At 48.2% G+C, this 10290-nt stretch overlaps 1 pseudogene; it reads right to left on the bottom strand.

The window, feature by feature from the left end:
• Positions 1–940: 940 nt before the first annotated feature.
• On the bottom strand, positions 941–2257 carry LOC146830131 (uncharacterized; annotated as a pseudogene).
• Positions 2258–10290: the final 8033 nt, after the last annotated feature.

The raw sequence follows: 10290 nt of genomic DNA, 5'->3' as shown, positions 1-10290 counted from the left end.
CTAAAATTCCCTTTGATGTGTTTTCTCTCCAAAGGCTGCACAGAGGGTACAGTTGCAGGTTGTACCGGGTCAGCAGCGGAATCCCTGAAGAACACTTAAGATTTCTGCACAAATGGCTTTTACTAGTTTAAATGAATCATGTAATGGTTCGTTCTTCTGAAAAGTCCTCTTTTTGTGCGGCCATGCTCTAACTGTACTAACTGGTTTAAATTGAAGTGTACAGCAAGTCTGGAAATGGTTTTGACATTTGTAATGATGGAATAAATTATAAGCATTATTGACCATTTGGCCCCCAATTACCTCTAAATTGCTATGCTTTTTCTAATCATTATATAAAGCGGGGTAAGAGATTTTAACTAGCAACTTGGAATTATGCAGCTATAGCATGACACATTGTTTATGGCTTGTATTTCACATTATGCTGGTTTTTAAACTTAGTTTACATTTTTCTGTAGTATTATTCATGACAATTAGCACATTTAAAGGGTTCCTTCAGTGCAAGCATTGCAAGGTGAGGTGGCTTTCATCCCAACTGTTATGGAATCTCTAAGGATAAACATGTGAAGACCATTTCATATCTCCTCAGACATGTTTACTGAAAGCCAGGTCTGGTGGCTTGGTGGACTAACGCACACGCCTGTAGAAGTCTGAGTTTGACCTCATGGTCTCAGGTTCAAATCCCGGTGAGTCCTATCATCCTTCTGAGGTCGATAAAATGAGTTCCATTAAGTTGGCTAACAATAAACATCTGTTATTTAGTGTCAGGATACCCTTCTGGGTGAACGTGTGCTTTACAAATACACGTTATGTTATATATGAATCCTTTACCACACTGTAGTGTAGTTTATCTGTGAAGCAGAATGTTTCACAGAGGCATATGTGTTCCCATATGTGGCACACCACAAGTAAGTAGTCTTGCAACAGAAGGTGTGACTTTGTTTCATGCAGTGCTAATCTCTAATTTGGAAGGGCTATTTTTGCTGCTTGCCTTATGTTTTACATGCCATCTCTGGTGTTGCTTAAGTGTGTGCGCCAACACAAAGTGTTTCCCACATTCAGTACAAGGGTGGAGTTTCTCCCCAGTATGGATCACCTGGTGTCTGCTCAAGCCGGTGCTCTAAGTGAAGCTTTTCCCACATTCTTTGCACTTGTACAGCTTTTCACCAGCATGGATCCTGCGATGAGCTACTAACGACCATCTGCAAGTGAAGCTCTTCCCACAAACTGTACACTTGTGCAGTTTCTCCCCAGTATGGATCCTCTGATGAACTAACAAACTCGATTTCTGAATGAAACCTTTGCTGCATTCTTTACACTGGTATGGTTTCCCCGCTGTATGGAGTCCCTGATGATAGACCAAATGTGAGCTACGAGAGAAGCTTTTTTCGCACTCGTTACACTGGTAGGGTTTCTCCCCAGAATGAATCCTCTGATGGACTAGCAGGTCTGATGTGTGAGCGAAGTTGTTGCCGCATTTCATACACTGGTACGGTTTCTCAACAGTGTGGACCTTATGATGCCCTTCGAGATCAGCTCTCCTAGCAAACCCTTTGTCACACTTTGTACACTGGTGCAGTTTTGCCCCAGAGTGGACCAACTGATATGTTAGCAAAACTGTGCTATTGATGAAGCTTTTTCCACATTCAGTACACTGGTACTGTTTCTCTCCTGTATGTATTCTCTTATGATACAACAGACATGAGCTTTGAGAAAAGTTTTTCGCGCATTCCTCACACTGATTTGGTTTCTCCCATGTATGAACCCTCTGATGTGCTATTGGAGACCACCTTCGAGTGAAGCTCTTCCCACAAGTAATACACTGGTGGGGTTTCTCCCCAGAATGGATCTTCTGATGAACTAACAGATTTGACCTCTGAATGAAACTTTTCCCACATTCTGCACAGTTGTATGGTTTCTCCTCAGTATGGATTCACTGATGTTAGGCCAGATGCACCTTTCGAGAGAAGCTTTTCTCACATTCAGTACACTGATACGGTTTCTCTGCAGTATGAAGTCTATGATGTTGTAACAGATGTGGCCTCAAAGTAAAGGCTTTTCCACATTCGGGACATTGGTATGGTTTCTCCCCAGAATGGATTCTCTGATGCTTGCCTAGTTTTGACTTCTCGGAGAAGCTTTTCCCACATGCCGTACAATATTATGGTATCTCACGTGTATGGAGCCACCGATACTTGCACAGTTGTGACCGCCGGTTGAAGCTTTTTTCACACTCCAGACACTGCAGCAAGTTCTCCATAGATCAGATCATCTGATGCGTGAGCCCAATACTTGACACTGTCTTTCAAGGTCTGTACGCAAACAGCATTTCTCCAATATAAGGGATCGCCGATGCATAACACTGTACATATGCATACCAGAGGTGAAATTAACGGCAGGAACGTGGTTATATATAGTTGGTTAGGGTTTGTTCTCCACTACTCACCAGGAGGCAGTTGCAGAGGTCTCCTCTGCTTGGGGTACTCCTAGTCTTTTGATCTGCTACTTTCGGAGCACACTGGGAATTTGAATTATTAGCACACAAGGGTGTCAAATGACCCTTGAAAAGGGGAAACCAATTTTATTCAAACAGGGTCTCGGAGTCTAAAGACGAATATTTCAAAGTGGCAGCCAATGTTTATGTGTTGCACAGCACATTTAAGAGGGAAATTATGTCCATTTCTGAGCTGAAGAATTATCCCAGAAAAAGTAAGATAAGAAATTCAGGTTTTCCGGCAACTAATCCCAGAATGTAGATAAAACACTCTAAAGCTTTGTGAACAGTTTTTAAATTCTTGCAATGTCAATAAATTGTGCGTGGAACACCAATGACAATGTACCTCATTTTTTACTTGACGGTGTGGTCATACTTATTCTAAGAGGCATGCTTCCTACAGCCTTACAGCCTGTCGAATTGGTCTATTAATTATGCACCTGCTGAATTTACTGATTGTTCTGTAACAATCATCAGCTGAAAAGCCCGTGCTAACCTTTTTGCTATTTCTTCCTCAGTATGCCGTCTGCAACCTGAGGATGTCGGTGCCTTTTATGAGATTCACCTTGTATTATAAAGTCATATGGCCTCATTTATACTGTGCTGGTTTGAAATTTTAGGATTTCTTTTTTTTGAAAATAGGATTTTTTGTGCTGAGCTATACTGTTTTGTGATGGCAAAGCTGAATTGATTTTAGAGGATTCAACACACCCTATTTGTATTTTTTAGGCTGTGATTCTTAAGAAACAATGGGAACCCCTTAAAGACTACGTTATCACAGAGGCTTTTTCCTAGGAAGGCCACGGCCTAGTATCACACTGCCCACTGCTGCATCAAGGCCGTCAGATCAATATAACACACAATCCCACAGCCATTTCAAGGCATTTTGCACCATGCCCTCTACACTGTCAAACCCTTGCAGTTTTCTCTCGGGGTGGGGTAGTGGATGAGGCACCTGCTGAGGTTCAGAGACATGCTCAAACTAAGGAGAAGCAAACCACTAGGGTGCAAAAACATAAGGTGTTGTAGAAAACAGTGAGAATAAATAGTCATCCATGGGGTTCGCTTTTTGAGTTCCGGTAAGTTGGAAGAGCTTGGTTGTTAGAACACTCAAGAAGTCAAGATGACTGCCGATGTTCGTTAGTTAAGCAGTAATCAATTTCCAAAGATAAGCAATCTTAATTGATAAGGAATCTCAACCAGCAGACGCCTTTTGGATGGAAGGGATAGTCAAGAATGAGACTAACTTAACTTGGTCCTCTTTGGCAGTAGGTACAGCTTTTTTGCTGTGAAAGAGTTAGCATGGAAGAAATAAAGGAGCAGCGCGCGCTGCTTTAAAATGAATACATCCAGCTCTAGGCAGCAAGCAGAATAACTAAAGCACTGGCAAATGCAAATCTGCATATATAGATTTAAGGAGAGGTCCTGCAGCTGCATTCTGGATTGTCTGACTTTTCAAAGGGATATGGGCTGCAAGATATACACTGCTGGCGCAGTCTAGACTGGAAAGTTAAAAGGCCAGGGTGGACAGTTTCCTTTGAAGGAAACTGAAGTAAGGGAAATTCGGTGCAAGGATCTCATAATGTAAAAGGATCTATTGGCGGCGGTTAACCGCCACAACTCACCTCAAGATTGCTCACTTGGTTTCAATACTTTAATATTAAACAAAATTATCTTTCCAGGAAGGAGACAGATGACAGTAGGTCCATGAACTGCATAATAGTGGGGTGATTCTCAAAGCGCTAAGCTCGAAGTGCTTTGTTAGCATTCATTGGTAACTTGCTTGGAAGTAGAGATGATGGCTGTTCAAACTTTAGTGTACTTGGGATACAATCGGCAGAATGTAGCTGTTGAGGCGGAAGGAGGAGATGAGGCCAAGGTAAACGTCTAAGGTACCTTTTAAACAGAAGAAAGAGAAAGGGTTTGTGCTATGATGAGTGATCTGTGAGAACAAGGAGGCAATCCAGTGTAGGGCAATGGCATGTACTCCTATGCTGGAGTCTTTGAACCGATAGAAGGTGACAAGCAGCACCAAAAGGAGGTAAGAGATCCAGTACAGAAGTGCCCCAAGCTGTAGTCTCAATACCATCACATGTGACCATCAATGCAGCTTTCATGGCACAATCAGGTCAAAGTCCCATTTAGCAGTTAGAAAAAATATATATTTTCAAAGCCAGCAAATAAAAATTTTATAAAAGTGATGGGAGGAAAACTTGAATTATTGTGTCATTTAAAATTGCCCAGGCCTCATTTCCAATCCGTAATTTTTTAGGTATTCTCCAGACAGAGGCAGACATAGTAACACAGGGTGCAAAGAAAGACGGCCTGCAACGCGGCTTGAGTAATGATCAGTGACTGAGATTAATTTTAGCATCCCATCAATCACCTTTAGTTGTGCTAGTGTGACACCATAACTGCACCAGCACAGGTTCCATTCTCAGTGAGTCCCAGGGTCAAAGCTGCACCTGGATGATGACACCAAAATGGCCGGCGCTGGTCTGGGACTGCTCATTTTCTTGTCTGGAGGGGTGCGGCTTGGCAGTTCAGGATGGAATGTTCTTATTGGAGCAGGATCAAGACTGATTTACACATTACTGGGCTCTGTCTGGAGGGGCATCGTGGATAGAAAAATACTGAATCCACTTGGTAATGGTCTGTATTTTAAGGAGCGGTTTGAGGATACTCTGAGCAAGATGGCTGCTGATCGATTAATAAAGATGTCTGTGAATCTATATGCCAGGCATAGTTCTTCCTGAGGAGCCACAAACTTAGGTAAGACTGGAAATGTCATCTAGAAATAGAGCGTTGAACTTGGGTAACTTAGATTATTGTCTAGGTTGAAAGGTCAACAACAAGGCTAGGTTAATGTATTTGTCCTCTGGTTTTTGTGTTGCGATACTTTCTAGATCTTTATCTTTGACATTAGCAGGCCCTGAGAATTCTACTCGCCCACTCACTATGGCGACTCAGATTTGTTCAGAGAGAGCTATTTCTAGGGTTGACTGGCCCGTTTTGGCGAGCTGACAAAGAACAGGAGTTATGTTCACTCAGAAAGTGAATGAGCAATAAAGATGCCATTAAATCTTGTTTTTATTTTGTCACATGCCAGCTCATGTGTCCTTATAATTTGCTGCTTATTTTATCCTGGAGGTTAATGTTTACTTTTATTTATCTGACTTCAGTTAGAGGATTTGTAAAGTTGTTAAATGGTAGCGGCAGTTTCAGTCGATAACCTTTCAAGTATTTGCCCGGCGGTAATCGCCTCTCATACCACTCGATAATTTACCAATAAAAGAGGCAGGCGCCGGAGACTGGAAGGCAGGAAACAAAGTTTTATTCCGTCGGAGCAGAACACATCAGATCAGACAGCAAGGTATCGTCACGAGGTGCTCTAACTGCATCTCTGAGACCTGGTCTCTTATACACTGGTTTATTGCTTTATTACACATAGTACATTCTTGAGATTCCCTTGATGTACGGGGGGAATATCCCCTGAAGCCCCGGTTCAGATCCGATCCCACACATAGATACAGTAGGAGTTCCCACCCCACCCACAGTAGGAGATGGCTATTGCGCAGCAGGGTATTCCGCCAATTCCTGGGGGGGTGTGTGACCGGTCGGGTCTCAGGGAGTAGGGGCTTTGATCTACTGTAATCCCTTTGATGTGGGGTGTTTCCCTTACAGTAGGGGCAATAAACTGCATCCGCAGGGCTAGGTGATGGCCTGGGACCAGTTCAGACAATGGGGCGCAGAGGAAGGGGGTTATCAAAGGAGAGGCATGACCATGTATGGGTTGTCGGTCGGAAGTGGTTCCGTAGCAGGGTCGCGCAGAAAGAGAGGGTTTATGGCCTGTACGAGAGAGCGGGGGTGGCCAGCGCGCGGGGGATGCTCGCAGCGCCAAGGGGACCGCGCTGGCGATTGACAATGAGTGGGGAGAGAGTGGGGTGCCTAAAATGGCGGCCGTGCATTCGCTGTGCGTGGCGCTGGGGAGAGGCAAGATGGCGCAGATAATGTTCAGTTTGCAAGCTAAATTTCCACAGTCCTCCCTTTTAACATATCTCGCCAGCTTTGAACACAAGTTGGTCGCACACTGCTCGTCACACCAGCAAGTTGCCCCAAAGGACTGTGGTGAATGTAGTGGCGACGGCGGGTACGCCTATGCCACGATGTGTAAAAAGAAAACAGTATGTGTTGCATTTAGCCATCCCTGGACACGTGTTTAGAGGTAGTTGCCTCTCGTCAGCAGGGAGCAGGACAATGTAAAGGGGTGGGGGAGGGGCTAGCGGTGTGCGCTCCATTGCGGTTGTTCTAAAAATGGCTCCCTCGAGCTTCGAGCTGACGAGCTCCTGGACGACGCACCTGCGTGCCTGTGCGGGCACTGAGGCCTTTGACGGTTGCTTGGCGGCCCTCTCTTCCACCCCTGACTACTTTCTCTACTGATGAGGGAAGTTATCCCGAAACCCGAGCCATGTCTCGGGCGATATTTTAAAACCCGGGACATGTATCGGGTCTAGAGATCATCAGTCTAACAAGTACTTACTTGCACCCACTGGGGTGAACCACCTGAGAACTTCATGTACCAGCTTCCCTTGGGGCGACCCGGAGGAGGGGCTAGCGGTGTGCGCTCCATTGCGGTTGTTCTAAAAATGGCTCCCTCGAGCTTCGAGCTGACGAGCTCCTGGACGACGCACCTGCGTGCCTGTGCGGGCACTGAGGCCTTTGACGGTTGCTTGGCGGCCCTCTCTTCCACCCCTGACTACTTTCTCTACTGATGAGGGAAGTTATCCCGAAACCCGAGCCATGTCTCGGGCGATATTTTAAAACCCGGGACATGTATCGGGTCTAGAGATCATCAGTCTAACAAGTACTTACTTGCACCCACTGGGGTGAACCACCTGAGAACTTCATGTACCAGCTTCCCTTGGGGCGACCCGGAGGAGGGGCTAGCGGTGTGCGCTCCATTGCGGTTGTTCTAAAAATGGCTCCCTCGAGCTTCGAGCTGACGAGCTCCTGGACGACGCACCTGCGTGCCTGTGCGGGCACTGAGGCCTTTGACGGTTGCTTGGCGGCCCTCTCTTCCACCCCTGACTACTTTCTCTACTGATGAGGGAAGTTATCCCGAAACCCGAGCCATGTCTCGGGCGATATTTTAAAACCCGGGACATGTATCGGGTCTAGAGATCATCAGTCTAACAAGTACTTACTTGCACCCACTGGGGTGAACCACCTGAGAACTTCATGTACCAGCTTCCCTTGGGGCGACCCGGAGGAGGGGCTAGCGGTGTGCGCTCCATTGCGGTTGTTCTAAAAATGGCTCCCTCGAGCTTCAAGCTGACGAGCTCCTGGACGACGCACCTGCGTGCCTGTGCGGGCACTGAGGCCTTTGGCGGTTGCTTGGCGGCCCTCTCTTCCACCCCTGACTACTTTCTCTACTGATGAGGGAAGTTATCCCGAAACCCGAGCCATGTCTCAGGCGATATTTTAAAACCCGGGACATGTATCGGGTCTAGAGAGCATCAGTCTAACAAGTACTTACTTGCACCCACTGGGGTGAACCACCTGAGAACTTCATGTACCAGCTTCCCTTGGGGCGACCCGGAGGAGGGGCTAGCGGTGTGCGCTCCATTGCGGTTGTTCTAAAAATGGCTCCCTCGAGCTTCGAGCTGACGAGCTCCTGGACGACGCACCTGCGTGCCTGTGCGGGCACTGAGGCCTTTGACGGTTGCTTGGCGGCCCTCTCTTCCACCCCTGACTACTTTCTCTACTGATGAGGGAAGTTATCCCGAAACCCGAGCCATGTCTCGGGCGATATTTTAAAACCCGGGACATGTATCGGGTCTAGAGATCATCAGTCTAACAAGTACTTACTTGCACCCACTGGGGTGAACCACCTGAGAACTTCATGTACCAGCTTCCCTTGGGGCGACCCGGAGGAGGGGCTAGCGGTGTGCGCTCCATTGCGGTTGTTCTAAAAATGGCTCCCTCGAGCTTCGAGCTGACGAGCTCCTGGACGACGCACCTGCGTGCCTGTGCGGGCACTGAGGCCTTTGACGGTTGCTTGGCGGCCCTCTCTTCCACCCCTGACTACTTTCTCTACTGATGAGGGAAGTTATCCCGAAACCCGAGCCATGTCTCGGGCGATATTTTAAAACCCGGGACATGTATCGGGTCTAGAGATCATCAGTCTAACAAGTACTTACTTGCACCCACTGGGGTGAACCACCTGAGAACTTCATGTACCAGCTTCCCTTGGGGCGACCCAGAGGAGGGGCTAGCGGTGTGCGCTCCATTGCGGTTGTTCTAAAAAATGGCTCCCTCGAGCTTCGAGCTGACGAGCTCCTGGACGACGCACCTGCGTGCCTGTGCGGGCACTGAGGCCTTTGACGGTTGCTTGGCGGCCCTCTCTTCCACCCCTGACTACTTTCTCTACTGATGAGGGAAGTTATCCCGAAACCCGAGCCATGTCTCGGGCGATATTTTAAAACCCGGGACATGTATCGGGTCTAGAGATCATCAGTCTAACAAGTACTTACTTGCACCCACTGGGGTGAACCACCTGAGAACTTCATGTACCAGCTTCCCTTGGGGCGACCCGGAGGAGGGGCTAGCGGTGTGCGCTCCATTGCGGTTGTTCTAAAAATGGCTCCCTCGAGCTTCGAGCTGACGAGCTCCTGGACGACGCACCTGCGTGCCTGTGCGGGCACTGAGGCCTTTGACGGTTGCTTGGCGGCCCTCTCTTCCACCCCTGACTACTTTCTCTACTGATGAGGGAAGTTATCCCGAAACCCGAGCCATGTCTCGGGCGATATTTTAAAACCCGGGACATGTATCGGGTCTAGAGATCATCAGTCTAACAAGTACTTACTTGCACCCACTGGGGTGAACCACCTGAGAACTTCATGTACCAGCTTCCCTTGGGGCGACCCGGAGGAGGGGCTAGCGGTGTGCGCTCCATTGCGGTTGTTCTAAAAATGGCTCCCTCGAGCTTCGAGCTGACGAGCTCCTGGACGACGCACCTGCGTGCCTGTGCGGGCACTGAGGCCTTTGACGGTTGCTTGGCGGCCCTCTCTTCCACCCCTGACTACTTTCTCTACTGATGAGGGAAGTTATCCCGAAACCCGAGCCATGTCTCGGGCGATATTTTAAAACCCGGGACATGTATCGGGTCTAGAGATCATCAGTCTAACAAGTACTTACTTGCACCCACTGGGGTGAACCACCTGAGAACTTCATGTACCAGCTTCCCTTGGGGCGACCCGGAGGAGGGGCTAGCGGTGTGCGCTCCATTGCGGTTGTTCTAAAAATGGCTCCCTCGAGCTTCGAGCTGACGAGCTCCTGGACGACGCACCTGCGTGCCTGTGCGGGCACTGAGGCCTTTGACGGTTGCTTGGCGGCCCTCTCTTCCACCCCTGACTACTTTCTCTACTGATGAGGGAAGTTATCCCGAAACCCGAGCCATGTCTCGGGCGATATTTTAAAACCCGGGACATGTATCGGGTCTAGAGATCATCAGTCTAACAAGTACTTACTTGCACCCACTGGGGTGAACCACCTGAGAACTTCATGTACCAGCTTCCCTTGGGGCGACCCGGAGGAGGGGCTAGCGGTGTGCGCTCCATTGCGGTTGTTCTAAAAATGGCTCCCTCGAGCTTCGAGCTGACGAGTTCCTGGACGACGCACCTGCGTGCCTGTGCGGGCACTGAGGCCTTTGACGGTTGCTTGGCGGCCCTCTCTTCCACCCCTGACTACTTTCTCTACTGATGAGGGAAGTTATCCCGAAACCCGAGCCATGTCTCGGG

The sequence above is a fragment of the Triturus cristatus genome, chromosome 5_1 (genome assembly GCF_964204655.1).
Source record: "Triturus cristatus chromosome 5_1, aTriCri1.1, whole genome shotgun sequence".
Lineage (NCBI taxonomy): Eukaryota > Metazoa > Chordata > Amphibia > Caudata > Salamandridae > Triturus > Triturus cristatus.
The sequence above is the reverse complement of the archived record's forward strand: the minus strand, read 5'-3'. Positions and strand labels throughout refer to the sequence as shown.